This window comes from Perca fluviatilis, chromosome 15 (genome assembly GCF_010015445.1).
Source record: "Perca fluviatilis chromosome 15, GENO_Pfluv_1.0, whole genome shotgun sequence".
Classification (NCBI taxonomy): domain Eukaryota; kingdom Metazoa; phylum Chordata; class Actinopteri; order Perciformes; family Percidae; genus Perca; species Perca fluviatilis.
Genome location: NC_053126.1, coordinates 25,502,334 through 25,518,905, shown reverse-complemented (window position 1 = coordinate 25,518,905; position 16,572 = coordinate 25,502,334). Strand labels below are relative to the sequence as shown.

General features: G+C 43.2%; 1 protein-coding gene and 1 long non-coding RNA gene across 22 annotated transcripts in view; one reads left to right on the top strand and one right to left on the bottom strand.

Annotated features, from left to right (window-relative positions):
• Positions 1-8,476, top strand: part of LOC120573986 — a 43,083-nt gene extending 34,607 nt beyond the window's left edge. Inside the window, exon 3 of the long non-coding RNA XR_005641806.1 lies at positions 8,147-8,476. This is a non-coding gene — a long non-coding RNA (uncharacterized LOC120573986). The remainder of the gene's footprint in view (positions 1-8,146) is intronic.
• Positions 1-16,572, bottom strand: part of nfixb (nuclear factor I/Xb) — a 165,634-nt gene that overhangs the window by 86,466 nt on the left and 62,596 nt on the right. The window lies entirely within an intron of this gene.

Here is a 16,572-nt window from a genome sequence, read left to right as displayed (position 1 = left end):
CCCACTTCCTACTCTAATTGGCCCTGGGCGATAAAGCGGCCCCCTGGGACTGGGGGGGGGGGGCAGATGTGGACTTGGTGGGGGTGGGGAGGAGCGAGGAGTTGTGGAGTGGGGTGAGTAACGGGGGTCCAGCGAGGCCTCTTCTAACTCAAGCGTTTGGTAATGCGCTAATTAATTTTAAGAGTTCGACATCCCTCGCCCCCCCGCGCCTTTCTGGCCCTCACTAGAAACAGATGTTAAGCTGAGAGGGAGGGGAGAGGAGTGGTGGCGGTGGGTGATACGGCGAACGCTGCTGAGCCAAACCCAGATACAGATCTCCAGAAGAGGAGAGGAAAAGAGAGCAGAGGGTGACGGAATAACAAGAGAGAAAAAAAGAATGTTCCAAAAAGGATCGGAGTCACTTCGCCGCACCCCCTCCCCTGACAGGTGAAGCGGATGACAGTGCAATTTCACACCTCGCTGGGCGAATGGCAGATATTTCTGTGTTAGCGAGGAGAACAAAACATCCTCCTGAGAAGCCACACACACACACACACACACACACACACACACACACACACACACACACACACACACACACACACACACACACACACACACACACACAACAAACACACAATACAATGTATTCTGTTAACACTTGTGGGTTACACTCTGAGACAAACACACAATGGCCTATTGATGAGATATGTGTGTGTGTGTGTGTGTGTGTATACACAGACACGTCTGTCTTTGAAGAAGAGGAAGGGGGTGGGGGGTAGTTTCAAGACGCATTTGTAACTTAATGAAGATACAGTGAGGATGGTGGAGGGTGTGTGTGTGTGTGTGTGTGTGTGTGTGTGTGTGTGTGTGTGTGGGGGGGGATACGCACAACATTCAAATGTGAAGCTGTCCGCAGTAAGCGCAAGTTAACGGGAGCAAGAGTTTTTTTTTGTCAGGGGGATCTGGAAGTGATCTGTGGCCCTGACATGGAAACAGGAGGGGGCGGAGTGAGTGTGTGTCGGTGCATGCATGTGTGTGCGTGCGTGCGTGTGTGTGTGTGTGTGTGTGTGTGTGGGAGGCCCAGGGAGGCCCAGTTGTTGTAACTTCTGACCTTTCGGCACGCTCCAGGGCCTCCCAGAAGCCACTTCAAATGCACCCTGCATGGGAGCCCCCCCCATGAGAGAGAGAGAGAGAGAGAGAGAGAGAGAGAGAGAGAGAGAGAGAGAGAGAGAGAGAGAGAGAGAGAGAGAGAGAGAGAGAGAGAGAGGTGTGTGGGGAGGGCAAGTCTCAGCTGTCATCGCAGTCACAGAAACGCATGTAAACTAAAACCTACTCACAAAACACTTTCTGCTTCCGTTTCTGTGATTCTGTTCCACAAGTCCAGAAAAACACACACACACACACACACACACACTCTTCACCTTTAATTTCTCCTTAAGTAGCTTTACCAAATATCAGTCTTTTACTTTTTTTTTTTTTTTTTTTTTTTTTTTTAAAAAGGTGAAAGCTTCCAATGTTCAATTGTAAATTGCTGAAAAATAGTTATCAAAAACTGCTAATTGGTTTAGTTTGAAGTGTGCACAAAGCTATGTGAATCTACTTGCAGTAATACTGATATTATATACAGTAAAATGATGAATGTGAAATTTATCATTTTCCCAAAAAGAAAAAAAAACAAACCAAAAGACATTTTAAGTATAAAAAAACAAATAAACTAATTGAAAATAAATAAATTGGAAGAAAAGAAAAAACTTTGTGGGGCAGAGAACAGTGTGCGCAGTCTTTAATGTACATTTCTTTTCTCCACAGTTCAGCATGACACGTTTGGTATCTTTGGGAAATTTGAGACCTCAACAAGGCATTTCATTTAAACAATACGATGTGATATCGATCCTTTGGACGATACAATTACTGATAGCACAGGTCTGCCACGTTACGATTTTGATTGGATTCGATTCAGGGGCCCGCGACTGATAAGAGATGATACATAAACCCGTTTAACACAATTACATTTATATATATTTACAAAAAAAAAACACATTTGATTGGACAATTACTAAACTCTTCCTGACATTTAAATTAAACACAAAGTACTCGTTAAAGTAAAAAGAAGAAATAGAAAATGGCAATTTCAAAATCAAGGCGCATCTTAAAGATGACGATACGTATGGATATTTTCACTTTGTATCAATAACATTGGATCGTTGAGGATCCAAGCGATCTAGCGATCTAGAGCGATGTATCGTTGCACCCCTAGACTCGTAGCCCTAATCAGGGTTTGCTTTTTTTGCCACTCTCTCTCCCTCCAAAAAGGTTTTTAACTCTGTGCTCTTGGATCCTCACTGATTTCCACACACATGCACACTGCATGGTGTACAAAAACCTCAGCCCTTCGCTGCCCTGCAGAGCATTAGACGTCAACCAACAAGGTCCCATCTCACCGTCTTTGTTACTGCGTTGGCTTTAGCGTGTGTGGTCTGATTAGTCAGGCCCCTGGGCTTTAGCTCTGGCCCAGGGAGTCGGCGCTGCGCTGGGTGAGTGAGCAGGGAGGCAGTGTGATGAGGGTGAATTGCCGGCGTGAGGAAACGCGATATCATCCATGAGCTGTCCACCTCCAGGGAGAAAGCAGACCCAGAGCGCCCTTAAAATGCCAACCCTAGTTGATCCCCCCCCCCCCCTCAATTCTTCTCATAGCCCCGCAGCTATTTGTGACCTTTTTAAAAACCACCTGATGGGAATCTATCATCAATCTTCTTCACACCCACCCCCACCCCTTACACTCACACACTTTTTTTTTGGTCAATACTGAAATCATGATTATTTAACACGATTGCTCATTGACTTTTGGAAATAGGTTTCATTTATTGAACTTAAAAAAAAAAAAAAAAACAGTTAAATCAACATTGAAAACACCTTGAACTGTGAAATTTCCCTTACTACTGTGCCTGTTGAACTTTTTGATTTCCCCTTCAGAACACAAGACAGAATAAGAGCTTACTTGCATAATGTAACGTGCAAAGTAATTGTTTTTCTCGAATACATTGTTTTTGTGATCGACGGGAGCCGAAATCGTGATCAGAATTCGATTCACTGCACAGCCCTGGCGTGCACGATATCGATCCACTACACATGAGGGAATTCCCTTCCAGCTTTAGCCTCCTACAACAGTAGCACACACTTCCAAGAGACTGGGGGCGGATTGCTCATTTACTTTGGCTGTGTCAGAGCAGGCAGCAGCCACCTTGGCCAGACCGACTCTTCCTGCGTCTCTCCTGGCCCACAGAGCAACAGCAACAACAACAACAACTAAGTAACAGCTACACAGAGAGAGAGAGAGAGAGAGAGAGAGAGAGAGAGAGAGAGAGAGAGAGAGAAACCCGGAGGAGAAAAGGGAAATATTGTACTTTTTCCTCCACTACATTTATTTGACAGCTTTAGTTACTAAAAAAACCTTTATCCATTATATCGTCACTGTTGAGGAAAACTTTGTATGTCCAAAACTGTTGCTATTGCAGGAAACGAAAAAAAATGTATTGAGCCATTTACCTTTGTTAAAAACCAGATGAAACCGCTTTGTCGCTGTTCAAATAGTTGTGAAACCCACAGACCGATGGAAAGAGTGACCAATGGCATTGATTTATGAAAGAATTAAAATGACGAGATATGGATATACAAGGTTTCTGCCCAACAGCAATAAGAGATATCATATATAAAATAGGAGCTTATATGCGATCGCTGCTCCACCTCCACCAGCTAAAACATTATAATGCTGCACACAAGTTAATGCATCACATGTACTAATCCAATAATATGGTATATACCACTGACAGGGTTACTGCATAATGGGTGCTTTACGTGCTTTTAAATGCAATTTAAAGTAATGTAGTTTATTTACATTGTGGCAGCGCTAAAAAGTCCATTACATTTACTTATAAGCTGCAGTCCAAAAAAACACATGCAAATGTGTGTAGCATAACTCTGTTTTTCCAATACTTTCTTCAGTATTAACAATTTAATGATGTCATATGTAATAATATCAGCCACAAGTAGGGCTGGATACCGAACTTTGATACTTTTTAGGCACCGACCGAATAGCTTCCTTAATATCGAGTATCGAAAAAAATATACCACTATAGGTATCAATAACGACACCCATTTTTTTTTTTAAACTTATGTAATGGTTTTAAGAATTTCTTTAGCCACTGAAGGTTAACGATGAAGAGAAGGAGAGACCGGAGAAGAGAGAGAGAGAGGCTCTGCCAACCACCCACTAGCCTGTGTCCCTGTTCGAAGTTAATTTGAAAAGCACCAGTTCTCCAGCCAAAGAGTAAAAACACATGATGCAGATCATTACTTTAGGCTGCCTGATACAAGAGCTGAGCTACAAAAGGAAGAGAGGTGAAGGGAGTGAGAGTTGATCTTGATAATATATGGTTGTAATGATGTTATTGCACTGAGGGACTGAGACAGGTCCAGCTGAGGAGGAAGCACAGTTAACAGGCTGAGAGTTTCTAAGCAGACACACACAAGTGGCGATAGTGTGGTCAGACGGGGGCGGGAGGGAAAAAATATATATATATATAAAAAATTCACTTAGTCCTTCATTTCCTGTGAAGGCACGCAAAAGAAATCAGCAAAGCCCTGCGCATTTCCACAAACAACTGCTGGCCATATTGGTGATCACAACTGGCATCATTCCCCAACTGGGTTTATTTGGGCTCGACACTCAACAGATTGAGCTGTGTTGAGTCTCTGTGTGCTGTGCTCACCATCGCACATGTTCTAACTGTCATACCAGTCATCTGTTCAGAGCTCCCTGCGTACACTGGGCACACGCACACACGCACACGCACACGCACACACACACACACACACACAAATATTGACACAAAATGCTGGAAGCCTGGCTACTTTGTGCAGCAAAATGCCGGAAAGGCCTCATCTTTCAATCATTCAAATCTTGGCCCCTCTGGCTCTGTTTTGGTTAACGTCTCGCTGCTTTTGAGGGCCTGAATGCATAACACATGCTAAACGCGTGCACTCGTGAAAATGCAAGGCAATCTTAACAGAGGCGCAGCGTGTTGTTATGCATGCATGCACGCATTAAGCTCGTAGGGCCTGGGACGCTTACGTAGGCTCGGTGAGATTTAGAGGAAACAGGCCTTCGAGCTAGGACGTCCAGATTATCAGTTTCTCTAGAAATACAGGCCCTGGAGAACATCCCGGCGACCTACAATGGCAGACACCATGAACTCTGGAGTCAATGAGCCTAACAAATGTTAACAATGTAGGCCCTCTCGCCCTCGCCCCTTTTCAGCCCCCAACCGCCGGGACCATTGTAGCAATTAGTATAATGAATGTGGTTTTGCTGGTAGGTAATCACATACTGTATGGCGCAGCCCCCTCTCCCCACATACAGGCTCTCGGCTATGAATGCTTTGGTTTCATTACAGTCCTCCCCTCCCAAAAAAAAAAAAAAAAAAAAAAAAAAAAAAAAAAAAATCCACTCACTCCCACTTGCTTTCCCCTCTCTCTTTCTCTTCCTCACAAGCTCGCCTCCTAACTCCTACACCCTTCCTTTCCGCTCCGTTCAAATCTAAACAAAAGACACATCTGGTCTGTCTCTTACCCCCCTTTTTTCCCCTCTCGCTTTCTTTCTCTTTAACTCCCTCCTTGTTTCTTCTCCGAGTCTTTTTCAACCGTTTCTATCAGCCTAAGAGCAGCACTTTGTTGGTGGGAAGAGCCGGGTGAAGGAGCTTAGTTAGAGGGTCAACCACTCGACTTAAGACTGTCGCTGGAGTCCGACTCACTGTGAAAGACGACCACTGTATCCCACTACCTCGTGTATACAAACGCCTAACCGACTTTGTAGAGTTCTCAAAACGGTTTATGTATCCAGCATTTGTACACTACACCACTTTTGTCTGATGTAACCCCCATAGCCTGTCAGATGAGGTACACCTTCATCAACACACTACTTGTCCAGTTCCAGATGTGTTCATTTGAATGGATTTTACTCTGGGTTTTATTTTATAAAAAGTGGATAAAATAAAAGTAAAAAAAATAATATTTTACTGTCAATGTGTCAAAGCCAGTGTGGTCAAGTTTGCTCTCGTACTACTTCCTTGGAGTGGCAGGAGCTTGACGTTTTAAAAATTGGTCAATTACTTTTGGCTAACTATTTCAACTGTTTATTCGTTACTTTTAGCTAACTATTTCAACTGTTTATTATTTTTAGCTATTTCAACTTTTTATCCATTGCTTTTAGCTAACTATTTTAACGGTTTACTTTTTAGCTAACTGTTAGTGTTACTTTTAGCTAACTATTTCAACTGTTTGTGTTACGGTTAGTTAACTATTTCAACTGTTTGTTACGTTTAGCTAACTATTTCAACTGTTTGTTATGTTTAGCTAACTATTTCAACTGTTTGTTACGTTTAGCTATTTCAATTGTTTATAAGTTACATTTAGCTATTTCCACTTTTTATCCATTACTTTTAGCTAACTATTTCAACTGTTTGTCCGTTATTTTTAGCTAAATATTTCTAATGCTTAGCCGTTACTTTTAGCTAACTATTTCAACTGTTCATACATTGCATTTAGCTAACTATTTCAACTGTTCATACATTGCATTTAGCTAACTATTTCAACTGTTTATCCCATTCTTTTAGCTAACTATTTCAACTGTTTATCCATAATAGCACGTCAGCCATCTCGCAATATTTTGGATACAGGAGAGGCGATGTGGCAAAAGCACAGGTACTGTGCAAGTCAACAATGTTATGGCATACTTTTCTCACATCGTGCAGCCCTAGTTTTGACACACATGCAAAACATAACGTTCAGTTGTTACTGCTGACTCACGATGTGGATACAATTTCTTAATCAACTCATCATTTCTTAGTTGAGCTTCTCTAAAATCATTTGAAGTAGCTCCTGGCATCTGCTGAAGTACCCCTTGGAGAATCACTAAACTACAGAATTTTCTAAGCCCCTTTGTCGGTTAAGCAAACAAACAGCAAGCATGTGAAAAGTGGGACTTCGACACTGGCTATATCTGTTTAAACTATGTCACGAGCAGAAATGGGAACACATTGCTGCTCAAATTTAGAAGTATTGATTATCTTCTCAGAAGAAAACCTCCTTCATCCTGCTGTGCCTAGTCCGAGCCCTCTGGGAGTCTCTGGTCTCCACCTAGCCCACTGACACCGTCACACACCAATGGAACTGCAAGTGTGCAGAGCAAGTTTAAAAAAAGGCTTTGACATCTGTATGTGGGTGATTGTAGTTTGTCCACAGATGTGCATAAATCGCCTTGTTTGTAGAAATCTGTTTGTGTGTGTGTGTGCGCTACCTTCAACCCATCATCCCCATAATCACAGATCTATCTATTTGTCCTTCACAACAGGGTCATTCGGGTCACCATGACTCACAAACGTCCTAATTTTTGCCATATGATATGTCAAACTACAGCGGACATCTTCACATCTGGACCCAAGGTGCTACTGTCAAACTGCAATCTTCCTCTCATAGCTTTTTTTTTTTGCTTGCCGCTTTACCCCTTTTCTTAACTTTATATCTCTCTCTCTTTTCTCACTCTCTTCCCAGCCCCATTTCTCTCGATTTCTCCCTCCCTCGGTTTTATATGGAAAAACATTCCTGGTGTTCTACTCGGCTCCAGTGAAACCTGGTGCTTATTTTCAGTACCCTAAATTGATAGCAAATGTGAGGACAGATCCCTCCTCTCGTTCACTCTTCCCTCCCTCCATTCCTCCACCGCACCCCACCCCACCTCCTCCCTTTTTGGCATCAACAGTGAGGATACGTGGAACATTTTCGTGACCATATTAAACCCTAAGGTTTTATGTTTTTGAAAGTGTTCCCCTTTATATTCAACTGTTTTTGTTACATTTCAGGGGAGGAGAAAGTCTACAGCCTGAGAGTCTCGTTGAGCGCAGGACTAAGTCACAGACTTTTTGTTTTTCAATAAGCCCCCCACTGCACCGTGGAAACCAAACCTGGTTAGCCTCAGCTGTCTTTACCCATAATTCAACAATCCCTGTGTGTTTGTTTTCCCTTTTTGTTCTCTCTCTCTCTCTCTCTCTCTCTCTCTCTCTCTCTCTCTGTAAGTGAAACCCTAACTGCACCCTTCCTTTTGATGCAGCCAACTGAGTTCTGCTGGACCAAAATGCCCTCTATTGTTATGGATCTGTGCCGGGGAAGAGAAACTGAGCCTCGTGGATCGTCCCTCTGTGGGTGAAGCTTATTGTGGTTTTGATTAGAAGATGGGGGAAGAAAACCTAGTCAGCTCCTTGTGAAGTCTGGTTTTGTTTCAAAATGCAAACCGTTGGACTTTGTGGGCGAAGGTGTAGCCTGCAACTTTTCACGAAAACCAACTTGTAAACCCTAAAAATGTTTATATTTGTTTTCTTTTCTTTGCCATGTATGCAGACAATGCACAAATCAAGCAACTAGCCACAAGGAAGACAGAGTTACACCCAATTTAGTCTAGAGCTGTAACAATTCAAAAGGTTGCTGTACAATTAATTGTCTCAGAAATAATTGCAATTAAAAATATAATTGTCTCTCTCCGTCAAATTTAAAAAGACGTATTCATTTTTTATTACAAATTAAAGTTTTGAATGAATCCCAGGATGCATCTTTCCATTATGTGACCCAGATAATGTAATAACACAAATACCCAGCCTGTGAAGTAAACAACTTCTCTTTATTATCATAAAAAATGTTTCTAACTGTATCCCCATTGTCATTTTTGTTGCTATGAACGTGTAGAGGCTCAAGTGCAAACAACTAACAATTGAAATAAAAATATATAGCCTGACCAATAATCACTTACATAATTACAATTTGGCATATCTAACGATTATGTAAAACAAATGACAATTAGACAATTATGTAATAATTGTTACTGGCCTAAATGAGTCATCCGTTTATCAGCTGCAGCTTGTCCTCAGCCAGCACATCACAGTGGAGGAAGGACTCACTGCACTCCGTGTAAGCTAGCTGGTGAGATAGCCACAGCTAGCCTGAGCTAAAAGTGGACATGTTGTTAATTCAGTTTGATAGTCCACTTAACTAAATAAGACTAGTAGCTAAATATGGAGGAAAAGAACAGCTGAACTAGTTCTGCTAAAAAAAAGGTATCAAGCAGAGCTTAGCGGGTTATAATAACTGCCGTCTTAGCCTCTGATTCAAGTGAAATTCACGGGAGTTGGTGTGGTTAAGCCAACAGTAGCATCTTTTTTGGCAGCAGAAACAAGTTGTCAAAACAACTTTGATATGCCGTTCCCTTCTAAGACAATACGGCAAACGTGTTAGCAATTCATTCATCCAGCAGTTATGGAGCAACATTGGCAACAAGTGGTGAATTTTAAATCCAATGTAAGCGGTTCTTGAACTGCTAAATGCTCCACTATGTTCACCAGCTAGTCGCTAAATTTGTCTGTCCGCAGTTTGGTGCTGAGCAGTTAGGTACGGTGGGATTTTAGAACTTTTTTTGCTGAAACAACTGCCTGCCTGCCCTGTGGTTGAAAAAGGCGGTATAAGAGCGGTAAGAGCGAACCAAAACTCTAGTTGTGGGCTGTAAAACCAAAACCATGAGCCGAAAGATGCTAAACATCTGTGTAGAGCTGAAGGAAACTAGAGTCAGGTAATAATTCTCTGTGGCTTCATCACTACAAAAGGACACTTTACTATACACACGTCACGTATTAAAAACATTTGGCCGCTAAGATGACAGTAGGCTATTTCAAACTGCGTTTTGTTTTGGAAACGTTCTACCCCCTAGTAGCCAAAATCCACTTCATGCAGCTTTTGGTTGCTCCTGGGCCGAGCTAGAGGAAGGTGCTAGGCTAGCGGGTGGTTGTTGAGCTCTGCACGGATGGAGAGCCAGGCCTGCCTGTTTGTATTGGCCAACTTTCAGCATTCCACATGTCTTTGTGATTTTCAGCTCCCTGACCTCATGAGACCCTCCACACTACTGTAAGTTATACTCACACCAGGAGCACAGATGGATCAGGAAGGAACGCTGAAATCCTATTGGTGCTTGGCTGCTTCTAAAAAGGCACATGTAATGAAAAATACAGGCCACGCTGCTGCAGCTGCCGCCGCAAATCAACTTTAACTGTGAAATATGAGTCAATGATTCCTGCAAATTCTCTAAAATTGTGATCATTAGCATCTCTCATTTCCTAAACCCCTTAGCATTCCGCCCGTCTTTTTTTTATTTATTTTTTTTAAGAGGGGTAGGGGTGGGGGACAGGGGATGTTTAGGGGCTGATAGCAGGTCAACAGTAGATGCTTCATAGAAGTGGTATACAGCATTTGAAAGCTGGGAACTTGAGGCTTAATTTGACATGCAGCGGAGCAATGTTTTGTAATAAAGTCAAAAATCTGAAATAAAAATTAATTGATGAATTAATTCATCAATTACAATTCAAAGTACAATTCTTGTGCTCACTTATGTAAGTTGTTGCAGCAGTTTTGGGGTTGATACTATTTGTTACACAGATTTGTGCACAGTAACAATTTAATAATTATTGACCACTCAAGAATTTATGAAGATGGTCAGAAATCCCTCCAAAATACCACGTTAAGACACCAAGACCTTGAGGAACACCATAAAAAAAAAAAAAAAATCCATGCTTGGATTTGGTAACAAAAACCTTTTTGGAAACATTTGGAGATTTCTGCAATCATTTTATTTTTTGGCAATTGTATGTTGACACAACAGTGTCAGTGTCCCCTTGCCCTACCGCTCCACTCATCACCTAGCAGGCTGTTTAGCAACTTGATGGCGATTAGCAAAGTGCGCACGGTGCATTGAACTGTGTGCGCAATGAGCAGAGTTTTTACGTGAGCAGTAAGAACACAAAAGATAAAGAGAGAATGTGGCAAGTTAAGAAATTAAGAGATGGTGCATGCACAAGATTAGGAGGAGGCGCCGAGGTGATTAGGGTGAGAGGAGGGAGGCAGGAGGGTGTTCGTAGCCAAATTAAGGATCAAGTAGTGCCTTGGGCCTGATCTAAACAGGATTTACCTGTTGCTGTCCCCAGGTGACTCGCTTCACTCATTTACCCAACACTGCCGCAGGGCCCAAACTCCCAAAGACCTCGTTAATTAAAGTGCAGACATGCAAAACATTCAGGCACGTGTGTGTGTGTGTGTGTGTGTGTGTGTGTGTGTGTGTGTGTGTGTGTGTGTGTGTGTGTGTGTGTGTGTGTGTGTGTGTGTGTGTGTGTGTGTGTGTGTACTTGCACAGGACTCTCCCTCGGGTTCTTTTATTGAATTATCTGAAACTCTCACCTTTAATCAGTGTCTCATGAACTCCCATAAACACAAAGTTCATTTGTTAAACATTCTCGTATACGTTTACGTGAGCCCAATCACGCCACACTTTATGCCTCGGGGGGAGGGGGTTTATTCAACTTCAGTCAGTGGAATAATAATAATAATAAACAAAAGATAACGCCATAAATCCTCAAAGCTAAACAGTAAGGTGACAGGTGGCGAGGTGGAGGAGCGAAGGCAAAAAGAGGGAATGTTCTAGCAAACGTCAGGCCCGCCCCTGGGTAAACTAGTCTTTTTGAATTTACAAGTTACAACACGGGCCTCGACACATGAGCATACGCAGAGCACACTCATCAGCAGGTCACGGCGGGATGTCACCCTGCAGTTACCAACCCCATTATTTCACAAAACCAAAAACGATAACTGTCAGCCACAATCGACAAAGCTGAGAACAACGTCTGGACGGGCTCCATCTCCCTAGTTCGTACCTCTGCAAATGGAGACCAAACTGACTACTCCCCCCTCCCCAAAAAGCAATCCTATATCCGCCCTTTGCCCTGGGGATGTGTGTCAAGATGGTTTACACACTAAAAACAAACAGGCGTCCCATTGCAACAGCAAGAAAAATGGATGTGGGTTTGGACGAAGTGGGAGAGGGAGGGAGGGATGGAATGGAAAGGAGGGCAGGATCAGGGTACACATGAGGGAGGGAGGGAGGGAGGGAGTGAAATGCAAGAGAGTGAAAGTTGTCATAAAACGACAATAATAAGAGGCCTTAGTGCCACCCAGTGACCACATCAAGGCTTCTGTAATGACAGGCTGTGCAGAACACATGTCGGACTGAGTGGGGGAGTGTGTGTGTGTGTGTGCGTGACGCGTGCGCCCTTTTGTAAGCGCTATAAAATGACTTAGTTAACTGGGTAATATTTTTCTCAGCATGGAAACATGCACAGTACATCATACGTACCACAAAGCAACACTGGACAGGCACAGAGTGTACACATGCAGCCTTTAATTTAGACTATACGCCACTCGCTCAGGAAACGTAGGTTCAAGTGTACTTGACTTTTCAAGCCACGAATGAAAAAGCAGCCGGCGATAACTGAGGACAACAGAACTGGAAAATCCTCCCACTGCCCCGAAGTCACCAATGTGGCAACATTTTGTCTTCCCTTGTGTCATGTCAACAGACAACCAACGGTTAAAGCGTGCGGGCTCCGACAGGACTTCATGGTGCATTCAGATGCCGCTCGTTAAACTCCCGGCGCATTCGATTGCACATCGTGAAATCATAATACACCCAAACTGTTCTACCATCTATCTATCTATAGGTTAATGGCTGCTTATTCATCAGTCTCGACTGAAGGCTTGGTCAGACATGCACCAGTCTCTGCAAATATTTGCTCATCTCTCAATCACTTTAATTTAAGCTCATGTGCCTGACAAGTCCAAGACTGTGTTTCAGTCCAGGCTCCAAGGTCAGACCCATGACAGCACATCGGCAGAGCGTTGGGTACTGCGGTAGATCTTTTTCTGGGCAGCGAACGGGTAGCGATCGCTATTGGCAGCCTACAAACTACACCATGCACTACGCGGAAGTGCAGACATCGTTGTCGAAGCAAGGATCCAGCGAGTGTTGCGTTAAAGATGATGTCACAGCAGTTTCACGCACCTCGCTATGGCAATCCGCTGAGAATCCCTCCTTCATTGAGAGGGTACTATCCACAGTGGGAAATGAAACCGAGAAAAGCACCTGGTACCAAAAGTCAGTTGAGCCAAACCATGTAAAGAGAAATTAGGCAAAAATCTCATTTTAGTTCAAAAGTCTTGGCAGGTGTTTTCCATCAGCTCTTAAAAGCAAACATCAGCTGTGACATCACTGATTTGGGTGTGGCAAACATGTAACATGCTTGAAAGTTTCCACCTATAGAGTGCAGCGGTTTTCTATTTTGTTCTGTCTGGTGTGGGCTTCACGTTTTATAGCATTAGGTTTAAGCGAATACATTTTGCATTAGCCAGGGCTCAAACATTCTAGCCAGGTCTTAGCCGCGTCCAGTGCAGCCAGCATGTATGTTCAGTGGAGCTTAATAACGAAAGAAGCCACAGATATATTCCAAGGAAAACCTGAGCGTTTCCAAAATAAAATCAACAAAGTTTCACCCTCGAGTGTGATAAACTGCGTGCATAGGACACAGCTGTTTACCAGAGCAGACCTGGACAAAGAAAGCCAGACAGGCAGCAGTGGAGCGATGGAGGGACCTTAGCCCAGGAGAGAAAATCCTGTTCTTTTTCACAAACACCTTGTAGAGAAAAAAAAGGCCTGACCACAAAAGAGGCTCTGTGCTTCAGGCCATTTCAGTTAAGAGTTCTAGCCAGGACAGATCCACTGAGAGCACAAGAGAGACGGAAAGAGAGAAAGAGAAAAGGGAGCTGTATTTGGTTAACAACTTCCACGAATCAGTGTGGGGGAAGAATGTGTGTATTTTGGCTCCGTTTGTTTTGCATTAGGATATAAAATATGTCGAGATTACTTCATCACACATCTAAAGCCCGATGGAAAGGAGATGGGCGAGAGTCTAAAAGTGGGAACCACAGTTTTTTGCAAGTTGGGTTTTGGGTAACATTAATTGTGTCTCACTGGGACAGAGGCTTCAGCAAAGCACAGTGAAATAATGTGAGCCCCAAAGATGCTACATTACCAAAAAGACAGTCTCAGTCAAAATCAATCAACAGAGACAGCAAACTATAGAGTATAAAGTACCCCCACAGCCTTGTCAGATGAACTCAAATCCTATATCACCATTTATCTATTACTTTTAGCTAATTATTACCTGTTAACTGTTTACCTATAACTTCTGACTCACCGGATGTAGACTGTGGGTATAAGTCTGCCATTGGCCGTGTATTTCACATTGATTGCAGATTTGATGCATACTGGCCGAGGAGTCTGTTGAAAGACCGTGAAACAGCAGCTCTCTGTGCAAGTCATCTTTACAGGGGTAATCGTGGCTCTCACCATAAGGATTTCCCCATGTAGCTGCCAGGATTGTGTAGTTCAAATCCGTGCCCAAAGACAAAATCTTTCAGTTCATCAGAGTGGAAAAAACTTTTCTAACTACGTATCCGAAACTGAAACCTTGGCTGTGGAGTAATCACATTAGCCTGTGTGTTTAGGACCTGGTGGAGGAAAACCACCCTGGATCGAAGTAGTGGTGATAATTGGACCATTCCTAATGCCTTTTGGTGTGAATGGTATCTCTTTAGGGTCCGTTTTACATCCAGGCCAGAGGGGAAAGTAAACTCAGATGAAAAGAACAGAAACTATAATAAAAGAAGGAAAAGAGAAAGCAGGGATCGGAGATGCTCTCAGGGCCAAAACCACAGATAAAAATCTAACCGCAGAATGAAGGCCAGATTGCTCTTATTCACTGTCAGCTCAAAAAAAAAATATCTGAGTAGAGGGAGAGAGCGAGACAGAGATAGTGGCAGCAAGCCCACTCCTCTACTTTATTCAGATTTACTGCTCTTAAATTGTTTGCCCTCTGCTTTTAATGGCCATCTCTAGATCATCAGCTCTTAAAATAAACACAGAGGCTTGGATTACCTTCTCTATCACCATTCCACTGAAGCAGAACACACGTGCAGGGACTGTGTCTCGCTCCGCTCTTATTTCTTTACGTTAATTCTGTCTGTGTGTGTGTGTGTGTGTGTGTGTGTGTGTGTGTGTGTGTGTGTGCGCTCTCCCCTGAATGTTTGGGTTGCTGGAGGAGAGCCTTGCATTAAAGCTGAGCAGCAGAAGAATGGAAACTCAAGTAGGGCTCAGAAGCCGGGTGGTCCCGCGTCTAATAATACACCAATCAAACGTTACCGCACAAAGGGCAAATAACAGAGTAGATCAGCTCCATTGCTGCTGCTGAGAGGGACACCAGAGAGAATGAAAATACATACTAATAAGTCAAATTCTATTATTCAGCCCATACGACTTCCCAATTTCAAATCATTCGCAGATGATTTCTGAGCAGGATCCTGATCAAATTTCAAGAATAAAAAATAACACGTGGTTTTATTTTTTATTTTTTTTTACTTTATATTTTTGCGGTGACAGATCGCATCCAGTCAAGGACCAGTGAGTTGGGGCCTGGTTTACCTACTGTGAGGCCTGCGCACCCCGCAGTCTAATCCCAGGTCCCATGCATGCTGCAGGACAGCTGGGGCATATCAGTGCATGTACATTTTTGTGCATGCTTGCTTCAAAATGTGGTCGTATCTCTTCATGTGTACACACAAGGCCCGCAGGCATCAGGTGTGAAGGGGGTTCAGGTGCTGGGTGAGTCCAGAGGGGGACGCTCGTATGCTCCGCTGCAGACCGCGTTTGTTGTTGCTCGGCCTGTTTCTGTGGCGCACGTTAACATATGGATGGAGGCACAGATACAATCTCTTAAGAGTACATACACAAACAACACCTAAAAACATACTTCACACACATTTTACTCTGATGGACTTAAAGAGACGGGACACTGGGGATGTAGGCCTAATCTTTTTAGAGGTAAAGCAGATTGCATTTGAAAAGTGAAAGGGGAAGAGATGCAGACTCATGTTTACGAACGATAACAATTCAGCTGGCCAACTCACATGCAACGGTTGTATTAATATGCAAATACAGAGTATGTATACAGTACCAGTCAAACCTTTGACTTGTACAGCATGCACTTAAGGTGTCTAGGCTTTGCCCTCGTCACTCATGGCATACCTTTGAGACTACACCGGGGCTACAGTTACACTACTAGGTTTTCATTTTTAAGCAGTGTGTTCAGACAAAAACAAAATCCGCTCCAGTAGCGGAACTAATCTCCATCCATATTAACACGTCGGACAATGCATATCACATGACCTTTCACCTATACTGGGCATTTGCGTGCCGGTGTAAACAGAAAGTAGATTGTCCAACGTTACTCCGCGGCTCAAAATCATGGATGTAGAAGTATGAAAATACAGAAAATACTACGGAGAACGAACAACAGTGGTGAAAAGTAAAAAGGCAGGGATTTATTAGCTTGGACCGACCAGGACCGGTTACTCAAAGGTATGTAAGCCGACCTAACTGATACAAATGACGGACGTGCATTGTTGATTCCAGAGCTCTCCGGTTCTGCCCGTCCAGACTACAAACCAACCCCTGAGTTTGTAAACCAAAAATAGGGGCAGCAGTGTTACCAAATGTTTCCGCTTAGGGGCTCAGGAACGCTGAAATAGCGTGAATGCGAGGCTAAACGTAGCAAC